This window comes from Ictidomys tridecemlineatus, chromosome 8 (assembly GCF_052094955.1).
Source record: "Ictidomys tridecemlineatus isolate mIctTri1 chromosome 8, mIctTri1.hap1, whole genome shotgun sequence".
Lineage (NCBI taxonomy): Eukaryota > Metazoa > Chordata > Mammalia > Rodentia > Sciuridae > Ictidomys > Ictidomys tridecemlineatus.
In genome coordinates this window covers 52,823,523-52,838,343 of record NC_135484.1, presented here as the reverse complement: position 1 = coordinate 52,838,343, position 14,821 = coordinate 52,823,523, and the positions used below count along the sequence as shown (strand labels likewise).

Below are 14,821 nucleotides of genomic sequence, written 5' to 3'. Positions count from 1 at the left end.
TTTACCTAACACCCCTTCCATATTTTTATCACAAAGACAATACAATACACTGAGATAAAACAAGACACAAACATACTGCATCAATCTTCTCCATTTTCTAGAAATGGCCATTTTTCCTCTCGCCCTATCTGTCTAGGGACGAGCAGATTTGCTCCTGTCCTATCTAGGGACGGGCAGCTTTTTTGTATGGGCCACCATCTGCCACAGTCCGGCTGCAGCAAACTAAGGGGGGTGGGGTGGGGGGGGTGACGAACAACTTTTTTACATGGATACAGCAGGAGTGGGAGCCGTTTATTGTAGGACAGGAGGGGTATACATACATTACACACAGCTTATCTTAATTAACATAGATATAATAATCAACCAACACTTAATGGCTTGCTGGCATTACTTCACAAACCACTCCCTCTTGCAAAATGCCAGGCACCATCTTGACTTGTTTACAGACCCTAACAACCATAGTTTATGCCATCACTGCCATTCAGAAGACTGTGGATGGCCCCTCTGGAAAACTGTGGCATGATGGTGATGGGGCTTCCCAAAATATCATTCCTGCATCCACTGATACTGCCAAGGCTGTAGGCAAGGTTATCCCTGAACTGAATGGGAGCTCACTAGCATGGCTTTCCATGTGCCCACCCACAATGTGTCAGTTATGAATCTGACCTGTCCCTGGAGACAGCTGCCAAATCCGATGACATTAAAAAGGGGGTGAAGCAGACATCAGAGGTCCCCCTCAAGAGTATCCTGGGCTACACAGAGGACCAGGTCATCTCCTGAGACTTTAACAGTGATACCCACTCTTCTACCTTTGATGCTGGGATGACATTGCTCTCAAAGACTATTTTGTCAAGCTTATTTCCTGGTATGACAATGAATTTGGCTACAGCAACAGGATGGTGGACCTTATGTTCCACATAGCCTCCAAGAAGTAAAAGCCCCTGGACCACCTGCCCCAGCAGAAACACAGCGGAAGGGAGAGGCCTTCAGCTGCTGGGGAGTCCTGCCCGTAATTCAGTCTCTCAACACACTGAGAATCTCCCCTTCTCCCAGTTTCCACCTCAGTCCCCTAAAGAAGGGTAGGGGCTTAAGGAGCCAGCCCTACTGTTGCATACCATCAGTAAAGTTCATTGCACCCAAAAATATATAAATAAAAATAAATAAATAAACAAATAACATTTTTAAAAGCCTGCCTGGGGATGTAGCTCAGCGCTAGACCACTTGCCCAGCTTGGCACTGGGATCAATCTTCAGTGGGTCTGGCGGGGCGGGGGCGGGGGTGGGGTCGTGTAGGGGATTAAACACAAATTTCATTATAGATCTTGTTAACTCATATAATGCAAGTAAAACTTATTTTTTTCTTTCTAAAGTGCATCTAAAGTTATTAAGAGCTTATATGAAAAACCATTGGTGAGTCCCATTTGTTCTACCAAGTTAGTGAAGAGACTTCTGTATAGAAAATTATGTGATGAATTATTATAGGGGCTCTGTGGCACTTAAGCAAGCACCTCCCTCTTTAAAACAAAACAAAAATCTTTGTAACACCTAAGAAAATAAATGTAAACTAAAATAACAACCACGAGAGAATCTAGTTAAGAACATATTTTATGGTGTTCATTGCATATAGTACAAATGTCACTTTTTTTTTTTTTTTTTTTTGGTGCTAGGGATTGAACCCAGGGCCTTGGGCTTGTGAAACAAGCACTCTATCAACTGAGCTATACCCCCTGCCCCAAATGTCACTTTTTAAAAAATGAAGTGAAAATAAAGGGAAACCCCAGTGAGAACACTTAAAAGTTTTGCTTTTTGTTGTTTATTTTGGTGCTAGGAATCAAGTCCAGGCCTTGTACGTGCTAAACACTTGCTCTACCACTATTATTCCTCCAGCCCCAGAGATTTTTTTTTTCTACTGGAAATTTTTATTTAACATCAAGTGCTCTCATTCTTAACTAGTTGCTACTCTGCATCAATGAAAGTATGAAAAGAAATTTTTCTTGAGGAAAAATCACAGCTTCATAAATCATAATGCAATCTAATCAAATTGTATCATCAACATTTAAATTATTTCCACATTCATGAATACATACAAGAGTATCATGCTCCCAGTGACTCAGGAGGCTGAGGAGGGAGGATCACAAGTTTGAGGTCAGCCTGATCAACATAGCAAGATCCTGTCTCAAAAAAATAAAAAGGTCTGGGGATATAGTTCTGTGGTAGAGCATCCCTGGGTTCAATTCCCATTACCATGAATTTAAAGAAGTATCATGCATCAGCAATGTTTAATAAATATTAACCAATTTTTTAATAACTGTATCCTTGCACTGGCAACATAATTAGTTTTTACCCTTAGTCTTTTTTTGTGGGGGAGAGAGGTATCAGAGATTGAATTTAAGGGCACTCAACCACTGAGCCACATCCCCAGCCCTTTTGTATTCTATGTAGAGACAGGGTCTCACTGAGTTTCTTAGTGCCTCGGTTTTGCTGAGGCTGGCTTTGAGCTCTCAATCCTCCTGTCTCAGCCTGCCAAGCCACTGGGATTACTGGCATGTGCCACCATGCTGGTCATTAGTCTTTTGACTATGGGTGCAACAAAAATGTTGTGGGTTTTACTTATGTTCACATTGTATTTTTCTTCAGACCTTAACCAAAACTACCTTGGCACCAGAAAGATGGTGGTAACCTCACAATATTAGACATTACTAAAACAGAAGTCATGTTCTGTTCATCTGGTAGGAAGCCAGTTTCACACTGAGAAGCACAAAATGATGATGTTATAGTTGAGGTTAGGCGTGTTCACAAATGTGTTCTCTTAACTATGAGAAATAGGTGTGTTCCAAAGGTTTATGCTTAGAAACAGGAATAAGAGTTTAATTGTTGCTATTAAATTGTTGCCATAAAACTCTTGCTCATAGAAACGAGTTTGGCTTACAGCAGGACATTTTACATCTGATTATATTACGCTGATCTATAGAGTGATGAGAACTAACTTCCTACACAAGGATGCAATGTTCACACAGGATAGTACTACAAATCCAGTGTGCTTAATAAGTGCCAAGTATTATAATTAATGATCTTTCCTCAGTTGCTACTCAGAGTTCCTATGGCAGTGTTAATATAAGAGCGCCTGTGTTAAATGTCCACTGTGTTCTTAATATAATCTCACAAGGCTTATGGCTGTTGATGTCAGGGGACTCAGGATTCATGTGGACATCTGCCTAGAACATATTCAAAGTGACGGGTACTGCAAGCATCCACTTTTTGCAAACAGCATTGGAAGACAATGCACCAGACAGGCAACTGGAAGAAAAACTTCTACTTAGTTCAATGCCTATTTGACACTCTCCAATCTTACTACAGCTTCAACAAAACAAAAAGCAACTAACAAGGTACCACAATAGTGAAACTACAGAAGACAAAACTGAATTCTTTTTAAAAAAAATATTTATCTTGTAGTTGGACACAATATCTTTATTTCACTTATTTATTTTTATATGGTGCTGAAAATCGTACCCAGTGTCTCGCACGTGTGAGGCAAGCGCTCTACTGCTGAGCCACAACCTCTGACAAAACTGAATTCTTAGTTTGGAAGTCATCATTTTATTCTATTTTTAAAAATATCTTTATTTTTTATTTATTTTTTTTTATGTGGTGCTGAGGATCGAACCCAGGGCTTCGCATGTGCTAGGTGAGTGCTCTACCATTGAATCACAATCCCAGCCCAGAAATCATCATTTTAAATCTTTGAATTGGGCTGGGGATGTGGCTCAAGCGTTAGTGCGCTCGCCTGGCATGCGTGCGGCCCAGGTTCCATCCTCAGCACCACATACAAACAAAGATGTTGTGCCTGCTGAACACTAAATATATATATATATTAAAAAATAAATTCTTTCTCTCTCTCTCTCTCTCTCTCTCTCTCTCTCTGTCTCTCACTCTCTCTTAAAAAAATAAAATCTTTGAATTGATCTTTCGTTCCATCATCTATAAGCAAATACAATTTCCATTGAATTCTCACTATGAAAGAAAATGCTTCAGTGTATAAGGAGAAAATAAGGAAGAAAAAAGATCTTTGTTGAGTTTTGCAACTCTCAAATGAACAAAATATGAACAGGTTTTGTTTTTTTTCCCATCCACTGGAGCACCAGTGTACTCTTCAGCAAAATATCTATTGAGCTAAAAGACTATACTAATTGTTCTTATGGCTAGATTTTTATCTGCCATTGTTCAAGTCAGAAGATGCTACAATTTGAAAATGATGTTATCAACAATGATTATTATCTGTCTGAGTGGGTGTTGCTGAAAAGACCGATACTAGATTACTCTATAGTTACTTGGGTTACTGGGTACAATATATTTTTCCAGTTAAGAAGTAAAGTTAGCCCTTGCCTGTCTCATTCTATGGAGAGATGGCCTTTATTTGTCAGTTCTGACAAACAAACCCTCGTGTATATCTAAAAAAAAAAAAGAATTAAATTTAGCCCAGTACCAAAATAATAATAATAATAATAATAATGATGATGATGAGGTTAGAAGGGCATTATGTCTGAAACTTATTCTCAAATGGTTCAGAAAAAAGTATATAAATATAAATAAATGTACATATACATTTGTATATGTATATATTATTTATACATACATATGCTATAAATAGGTATATATATCATATGTATACATATATGTTGTAATGTGAAGATTACTTGGAGAACCTTTGAACTATTTTGCAAATTTTCTGTCAGAAGCCACCTGTGAACTGTGCATGAACTAAAATCGCCATGGAAGCCATTAGATGGAAAAGTCTGGTATCTGGGAACTCAGAGCAACACTTATGCTGGTGAGATCACTCAGTACTTGTGAATTCCTATCTAGCTCTGACAGGTTCAGTGCTGCACTGGAGTTGGGATGACCCGCTGGAGCCACATAGACACACATGGGTTGCCAAGATGCCAATCAACCTGTTTGCTGCAAGTCCCCTGCCACACCAGAAGCAAGACTCCTCTCGCTGAAACCTTATCCCTGCCTTTGATAAACTCTCCCTTAAATAAAGAACCAGAGCCATTTTCTAGTTGTTCAGTTCCAGCTCCATGTGGACTGGACCTATCAGGTCTCTGCTTCCTCTTTACCTAACTCTTGGCTCTGTCTCTTATTTCTTCACTAGTTATTTCAGACTTTATTTTTTCTCAGGTGGTTCATCACCTCCTGAGCATGAAACTGCCCTGGCAGGGTGCTGGCAGCCCTGTGATACTTTTCTGTTTATCTAAATTAAGTTTAAAAATCTTTAAGTATATTTAAAATTCATGCAAATAAAATATACTTTTGGTGAGTGAAAGTTAGAATCATTTTAGTTGAGATATAATTCATATACTATAATGGAGTTATTATTTTAAAAAAGAATCAAGATTAATTAAAAAAACAATCAAAATGATATGATCTAAAATTATGAAAATATGTATTCATGAGCACTTAAGTGTATAGATTTTTTTATATTTTTTCCCACCTTTTTTTTTTGGTGCATTATAGTTGTACACAAAGCCGCTGGGATTGCGGTGGGATTTGTTGTAATACATTCATACATATACACATATAACTATATAATTTGGCCAGTATCATTCCCAGTATTTACCCTTTCCTCTCTCCTCCTTTCCCCTGGTCCATTTTCTGAACTATGTCCCTCCAATTTTCATGAGATCCACCCCACCCTCCTTTCTTTTTCTCTTTCCTCTGTAGCTTCCACACATGTGACCCTTGACCTTCTGAGTTTGACTTATTTCACTTAACAATGTTCTCAAGTTCCATCCATTTTCCTGCAAATTACATAATTTCATTTTTCTTTATGGTGAAATAAAAACTCCATTGTGTACATACATCACATTTTCTTTATCCATTCATCTGTTGATGAACACCTAAGTTGGTACTATAGTTTGGCTATCCTAAGTTGTGCTTCAGAATAAATACCGAGAAGTATACAGTTCCGTCCCATTGTGGTTCCATTCCCAGTCTTTTTTTTTTTTTTTTTTTTTGCTACTATGTATTGGATCCAGGGGTGCTTAATCACTGAGTCACATCCCAGCTCGTTTTATTGAGACAGGGTCTCAGTTTCTTAGGGTCTCCCTAAATTGATGAAGCTGGCTTTAAATTTATGATCCTCATACTTCAGCCTCTCAAGCTGCTGGGATTACAGGCCTATGCCACCATGACCAGCCCATTCTTACTATCTCTCTCTCTTTTTAAAATATTTTTAGTTGTAAATGGACACAATACCTTTATTTATTTATTTTTATGTGGTACTGTGGATTGAACCTAGTGCCTCACATATACCAGGCAAGTGCTCTACCACTGAGCTTCAACCCCAGCCCCTATTACTAGTCTTTTGAGGAAGCTCCACAAGGATTCCCATAGTGGTTGTGCTAATTTATAATCCCACCAAGAGTGTCAAAGTGTTCCTTTTTCTTTTATGTTTATAAAAGCCTCTATTATACTCTCATTAGATAAAATGGGAGAAAATAATACTTTGTATTTTTTATCTACCAGCTAGATAGCCAGAAAGTAAAATACCATTTAAATGTTTGGACTTTAAGCAAAAATTTCAGTAAGCTCCCTATTTTAGACCCTAGTTAATAGCAAAATTAACTTAGCTCTTCAAGGTTTATTTCTGGACCAACCACTTATCAAGCTCATTGACCTTGAATAAGTTCCTCAACTTCTCTGGATTCATCCTCTTTACAGAATTTAAGCAGTTACATTAAATTGTCCTAAAGTTTCTTCTAACACTAACTTTCTATTTTAAGTTCCTTTTGCAAACAGGGTAATAGAAATTCTAATCGCAAGTAACATTCCAGAAATCACATGGCAAGAAGAAAGCCTAATTTTAAGAGTTAAGTAATCCCATCCAGTCTAGATTCTCACACTGACAAGGAATGCATCGTAGAAAAACTCTCCTGATCTTCCTAGGCACATATGCTCTCAAGGACCCATCCTTGAGTGATCAGTTGCCAACACTTACCTCACTCTATGAAGGGTAGGGTCAGGGGGTTATAAACTCTCTGGTTTGGTCTTGGGGCTGTTTTCCATCTATCAGAGGCTAGCACACCTCCCGGAGACAAGAGGAGGAAGGAAGAAGAGGCCCTGGAATTAACACAGTCTCCACAGACATGGACAGGAGATGACTTGGCCAAAGGATTGTTGCTACAATAGACTTTGTGTTTTGTTATTCTTCATAGCTACCAAACACTTTCTGGTAAGTGAGAAAACACGGTGAACTCATTTGAATCCCTGCCCTTTTTATGTGATTTTTAATTATGGGGAAGCTATACAAAAGATTTGAGTACTGATCCTCTGGCTCATCAGCATGTGGCAATGATCTTAGTTTTCCTTGTGCTTTTTACCCTGTAATAAGGCAATAGCTTTGTTTGAAGTGTCTACTTCTCTAAAACAGAAAAGAAGAAAGGACAACTCTATGGGTTGAGTTTTCTATAATATATCAGTTTTATACAGAAATAAACTTTTTTTGTATGTGTGTGCCAGGGATGGGACCCAAGGGTGCTTAACTACTGAGTCACATCCCCAGACCTTTTTATTTATTTTTTTATTTTCAGAAAGAGTCTCACCAAGTTGCTTAGGACCTTGATAAGTTGGGGAGGGCTTTGAACTTAATATCCTCTTGCCTCAGCCTCCAGAGCCCCTGGATTACAGGAATATGCCACCACACCTGGCAGAAATAACTACTTTGTTAGAAAGTAGTTATTTGTTTTTATTTCCTTAACATTTATTGTTATTAGTATTATTATATGGTACAGGGGATTGAGCCCAGGGCCTCATGCCTGCTAGGCAAGCACACTACCACTGAGCTACAGCCCCAGCCCTGGACACCTAAAATTCTGTTAACAGAAACATACACGTAGTGTTTATAATGTGTCAGGCTCTGTTCCAAGCACCTTACATACATGGAATTGTTTAATGCTCCCAACCACTTATGAGATAATTATTCTATTCTTCTCATTTTGTAGATAAGGAAACTGAGGCACTGGAAGTTAAACAATATATATTTAGTAAGTATTGAGGTGTGATGAACTCAAGAACTTGGGTGCAAGCATCCATTAGTTTTAACTGCTGAGCAGTTACCTTCATGACACTTATTTGTTAGTCCTACTTTATACATAGGGCAGCAGTGATCAAACAAGAAAGCATCAGAATCACATAAGAAACTTATTTAAAGTGTGTATTTCTTAGAATCGGTGGCATTTTGCCTATAATGCCAGCTACCCGAGAGATTGAGGTAGGATCCCAAGTTTGAAGTCAGTCTCAGCATCTTAGCAGACCCTCAGCAATTTAGCAAGATCCTGTCTCAAAAATAAATAAATAAATAAATAAAAGGGACTGGGAATGTAGCTCAGTGGTAAACTCCCCATGGGTTCAATCCCCAGTAGAAAAAAAAATGTATATTTCTGGTCTGTGCACCCTATTCCCCAATCTGATTCTAGATTTGTAGTATGACTGAAAAATTTGTGTTTTTATTATGTATATTTTTTAAGGTACTGGGAGTCAAACCCAGGAACTGTACCACTGAGCTATACTCCTAATTCAATCAATCTACATATCAGTATCAATATCTATCTATCTATATTTATACACTGGGGACTAAACCCAGGTGTGCTCTGCTACTGAACTACTGTACCACTCAGATATTTTTATTTATTTTGAAACAAGTTCTTGCTAAGTTGCCTAGGCTGGCCTCAAACTTGCAATCCTGCTTTAGTCTCCCTAGTCGTTGGGATTACAGGTGTGAGCCACCATTCTCAGCTCCAATATATATGTATATTTTTATACCTTTATTTTATTTATTTTTATGTGGTGCTGAGGATCAAACCCAATGCCTCACACATGCTAGGCAAGCATCCTATCACTGAGCTACAATCCCAGCCCTCCTATCTATTTATTTATTTATTTTTTGATGTTGATGGACCTTTATTTTATTTATTTATTTATATGTGTTGTTGAGAATTGAACCCAGTGCCTCACACATGCTAGCCAAGTACTCTACCACTGAGCCACAACTCCAGCCCCCAATCTATATTTTAATGAGGATTTCAAGTGTTTTTATTTATTATAAAGGATTTAATACTACACTGATAAATATTGACTTATGGAAAAACATGTTTCTTGCCATTTATTCATCTACTCAAGAAGCATTGATTAAGTACCAGCTATAAACTCACAATTGTATTAATTCTTTTTATGTGTGGATGTGCTACTGGGGACTGAACCCAGGTGTGTTTTACCGTGGAGCAACATTTTTATCCCCTTTTTACTTTTATTTTGAGACAGTTTTCCTAAATTGCCAAAGCTGGCCTAGAACTTGCAATCCTCCTGCCTCATCCTCCCAAGTAACTAGGGTTATAGGCATGTGCCTTCATGCCCAGCACAACTGTATTAATTCTAAGATCTTTGTGTGTAGACTAAAAGGATTCAAGGCTGGAAGTATAATTCAGTAGCAGAGCATGTGATCTTCCTGCCTCAGCCTCTGGAGTCACTGGGATTATGGCCATGTGCCACCATATTTTAAATTATAGTTAAGCACTTCCCTCAAATTTCTCTGAGTTAAACTGGTTTAAGATTATTTAATTAACTCATCTAGCCCTTCATTCAATATTCTTTTTCTTTTTTAATGTGGTGCTGAGGATTGAACCCATGGCCTTTTGCATGCAAACCAAGCACTCTACCAATTGAGCTATACCCCCAATCCCTCATTCAATATTCTTAATGAACATACAACACTTTACACAGAAGCCACACCAAAAAAAAAAAAAAAAAAAGGTTAACTCAAGGCACTTAAAATTAAGTCAAAAAAACATACATATACGAACGAACAAATATAAAGCAGAATACAACAATATGATTTTAAGTGGTGGGTTTCATGAGTGAATTTTCAATATGTTTTTTGGAGCAAGAGAAATAATAGGCAAGGACTAAGAAGACAAAAAGAAAATAAGGCAGTTATGTACAATAATAATACGCCAATAAAAAATGTGGAGAAAAAAAAAGAAGGCAGGATGTAGAGTTTCAACAGATCAACTTGGTTGGACAAAAGGGTTAGTTGGTGGGTGAAAAGGAAGGGTGTGAGATTTGATAAGGTATGGTAGGTTATGATACAAGTAAAACTGTCATAAAAAAATAAAACATTTGTTCTACACCACCCCCAGCCTTGGAAGTTTTGTTCTCAGGACTTTTACTTTCTTTCTTGCAATGTATAATAATAAAACCTTAATTTGACAACACCAAGGTATTTAAATAAGAAATATTTTTAAAATAGAATAAGGGTAATGCAATTAAGATGATAAAACAAAATGGCATAGGCAATGTCAAGATGGAAAGGAATATAGAGATGCTTCTTCTAATTCAATCCTTTTACCAGATGAACTCTTAAGACTCCTGGCTAAAGTAATTGACAGGACAAACTAGCAAGGCTGCTTGCTACCTCATTTATTAACAGTTGATGGAAACTATTTATACTTACAACTCTATTTGAACTGTATGATTGTTATTAGTTTAAATTAATATGAAACATAATAAATAAAGACATTCTATATAGAAGACAATGAAATTCAGGGTGGGAAGTTTAAATGTGAATTAAGTCAGTGGCCGAGGACAATGAGAGATCAAGAGACATTTCAGTCACAAAAGTAATAGTACTGCCTACTGTGGTGGTACACACCCTGTAATTCCAGCTACTCCAAAGGCTGAGGTAGGAAGATTGCAAGTTTGAGACCAGCCTTTGCAATTTCCCTGCCTCAGAATAAACAATAAAAAGGGCCGCTGGGCGTGCTGGCACACAACTGTAATCCCAGAGGCTTGGGAGGATGAGGCAGGAGGATCAAAAGTTCAAAGCCAGCCTCATCAATTAAGTGAGGCTCTAAGCAAAAAATAAAAAGTGGGCTTGGGATGTGGTTCAGTGGTTAAGCGCCCCTGGGTTCAATCCCTGGTACCAAAAAATAATATTAATAAATAAAAAAGTAAATAAAAAGGGCTTTTCAGTAGCAAAGCACTCTGCCTTCAATCTTCAGTATAAAACAAAACCAAGACAAAAACTAAGACATTAAATTTATTTTAATTTATTTATTTTTTTTGTACCAGGGATAGAACCCAGGGGCGCTTAACCACTGAGCCACCTCCCCAGCCCTTTTTATTTTTTATTTTGAGACAGGGTCTTGTTAAGTTGCTTAGGGCCTTACTAAATTGCTGAGCTGGCTTTGAATTTTTGATCCTCTTTCCTCAGCCTCCTTAACCTCTGGGATTGCAGGTGTGCACCACCATGCCTGGCATTAAAAAATAATTTTTAAAATGTCCATAATTTTTTTTTATAAATAATTCTTTCATTCATTTAAACTTTTGTTCAGTCTACTTTGGAGCTATATCAGCTTTTAATGCTTTGGAAACTCAGATTCACTCAGGTCACCTCAAGTACTGGGAAGTCTATTTTAAGGGTCTACATGAGAATAAAGGAGATAAGAGGATCATAGAATCCTAAGAATAGCAACATAGTTGGATTTTAGTTGGGCACAAAAATGAACATGGAAGTTAACAGGTTCTGTTCACACTTAGGAACCAAGTTGATATGTTACCTGGGACTGCAGCAGGCATGCAGTACTCCCCAACCACAAGGGTGTGTGTCCCCATTCCTCTGACTCTGTGACTAACAGCCAAAAACCTCATTTAGTCATAGCCTCTGCTTACTCCAGCTTATTCATTATTCCAGCTTACTCATAATCTCTTTGTAACCAACTTTCAGCTTCTCTCACCTCAATCAACAGACTGATTCTCTCTGTATATCCCAGGGCAAATTCTTGAAAGGAAAAAAAAAAATTGGACTGGCCTTTTCAAATTTATATGTGCATCAATCAGAACCACCTGGAGAGCTTAAGGCATGATTTGTCAGGCTCTTCCCAGGGTTTCTGATTCTGTAGTCTTGGGTAAGACCTGAGAATTTGCATTTTTAACAGAATTTCAGATACTGCTGACTCCAGTGGCCTGGGAACCACACTTGAGAACCAATGGCCTGGTTAATCATTCTTTTATCTGTTTGGACAGAGCACCTGGGGCAAGCTACTTCATGTTGCCAATACCATACTTCTGAACTGACTCTCAGGCTCATAATTAGATTTTTTTCCCCCCAGTTTCCTTCTCTTACTGGCCTCTTTGGGCAATCACCCAAGTCCTATTTCTTTTTCCACTGGAATGGTTCTGACCTCTCTTTTTCTTTTCCTCAATTACTGCCTTATCCAGGGTTTTGTGTCCCCATACCTGAAGATCTATAGAAAATTTTTTTGTTCTGTGTCACCACATGTTTACATAGCTGCCAAAATATCTTTTTCCCCCACAGACAGCCCTAAATGCCTTATGGTTTCCCTAAAGAATTACCATTTATTTTCTTTGGTTATCAGGTTAAACTAAACTCTGAGACACTTCTAAACATTTTGGCCTCAAGTCCATGTCATTTAAATATTGTTTTTCCACATTGATATTTCCTTCCTACCAAGGCCTCCTACCCTTTGCTTTGAGAAACCCACCTAACTAAAACATCTTAGGACCAGCTTTTTGAAATAGTGTCAACCTTTTTTGTAATGATGACTCTGGGAGCCACAGTCCCAGAACAGTGGCCCACCCCTGTAACTCCAGTGGCTTGGGAGGCTGAGGCAGGAGGATTGCAAATTCAAAGCCAGCCTCAACAATTTAGTGAGACCCTGTCTCAAACTTTAAAAAAATAAATAAGTAAAAATGGTCTGGGGATGTGGTTCAGTGGTTAAGTGCCTCTGACTTAAAAAAAAAAAAAAATGACTCTGGAACTCTGGAATTCTCTTTGGTTCCAAGTAGTAGTCAACTACTAGCAACTAGCTCCATCTGAGTCCTCCCACAAAATCACATTCAGTGTCCAAAGCCAAGCTCAACATTGATCCTCTCATACCAGTTTCTTTTCATCTTTCTTTTTTTAAAATTTTTTATTTTTGGCAGAGCTGGGGATTGAACCCAGGGACTTGTGAATATAAGGCAGGCACTGTACCAACTGCCCTATATCCCCAGTCCCCCTCTTTTGCTTTTTATTACTCTCTTTTCTAAAAATTCTATGCTGGGGATTGAACCCAGAGGCTCATGCATGTTTTTCTTATTTCTTTTCTTTTTTTCCTCTCTTTTTTTACCCACCCCCCACCGAAAGTAATGGGGATAGAACCTGGAATGCTTTACTTCTAATCTATATTCCCAGTTCTTTTTAGTTTTGAGACAGTGTCTCATTAAGCTGCCAAGACTGGCCTCACACTTGTAATCCTTCTGGGTTAGCCTACCCAGCAGGTGGATTTACAGGCATGTGCCCATTCCTGGCTTTATGTTGTTTTGTTGTTGCTCCTTACAAAACACAAATAAAAACTACTTAACCAGCCATCCAGGTGGCTAATCATAGTAATTTGGATCCACCCCCCCGCCCTCATCTATTCCTCTTCTTCTCTCTTTTCACTCATCCTACTCCATCTAATTAGAAGCCAGTCCTATTGTCTGTGGGCTATGCCTGTAATCCCTGCAACTCTGGAGGCTAAGGAAAAAGGATTACAAATATGAGGCCAGTCTGGGCAATTTGATGACACCCTTTGTCAAAATAAGAAATGAAAAGGGCTGGGATATAGCTCAGTGGTAGAGCACCCCTGAGTTCAATTTCCAATACTGAAAAAAAGAAAAGCCAAATTCTATAGATTCTACAACATACCACAGGGACTACTGACAGTTGGCACTTTTCCAACTACATGTGTCACTGTGATGTTCCAAAGTTCATTTACTTTTGACAAGAATTTCCCAAGTTTTTTCACAAACGTAGCTGTAACTGCAGGGGAAAAAAAAATTAAAAGAATGGGAAGGAGGGTACCCTCACAGATAAAGCTCTAAATAACTTTTAAATCTTTTTTCCACTTTAGAGAAATTTCTTAGTAGACTCTGGCATCTTAAACAGTTATGTAGATTTTGCAATTTCCTTCACCTTTTTTTTTTCTCCTCTTTTTTTTAGGGGGAGGTGTGATGTTGGGGATCTAACCCAGGGCCTCATGCATGCTAAGCAAACACTCTGTCACTGACTACATCCTCAGCCCTCCTCCATCTATTTTTGTTTTAACATAAAAAGAATGCTTTTTGTTATGGGTCAGTGAACCAAATTGATGGTTTGGGAACACTTTTTGTTTATCAGGAGGTTCATATAAGGTTCCTGTGCCCTAGCTGAAGACTCTCATAGACTGCATCTTGGTCCCCTCACCCTCAGTCTCTCTAAATGCTATTACTTCACCACTGCCTCACCACGGCTCCAGAAGTTTCCAGTGATAATGCATGCTATGGAATACAGTATGAAACACTTTCTTGTTAATTCAAGGCCCTCAAAAAAAAAAAAAAAAGATTATTTTAGTCTTATTTCTAATACTGTTACTTTCTAGCAAACTGGATACTTTGCTTAGCATGTTCTCAGTACTTAATTGAACCTGGTTGTTGGCAAATGTTTACTTCTATTGTCATCTAGCACAGTGGATTTCAAAGTGTATTTCCCAGACCAGAACATCAGTATCACCTCAGAAATTGTTAGAAATGTACATTTTCACTGGTTGCAGTGGTGTACACCTCTAATCCCAGTGGCTTGGTAGGCTGAGGCAAGGGGATCAAAAGTTTGAAGCCAGCCTTAGCAACTTAGCTAAATCCTAAGCAACCTAGCAAGACCCTGTCTCAAAATAAAATAAATAAAAATGTTGGGGATGCAGCTCAGTGAAAAAAATAGATAATTTTTTTTTCTTGTCCAGTCCTATAGC

The 14,821-nt window shown here is 38.3% G+C and overlaps 1 pseudogene; it reads left to right on the top strand.

The window, feature by feature from the left end:
• The first annotated feature begins 416 nt into the window (after positions 1-416).
• LOC144365769 (glyceraldehyde-3-phosphate dehydrogenase pseudogene) lies at positions 417-935 on the top strand (annotated as a pseudogene).
• Positions 936-14,821: the final 13,886 nt, after the last annotated feature.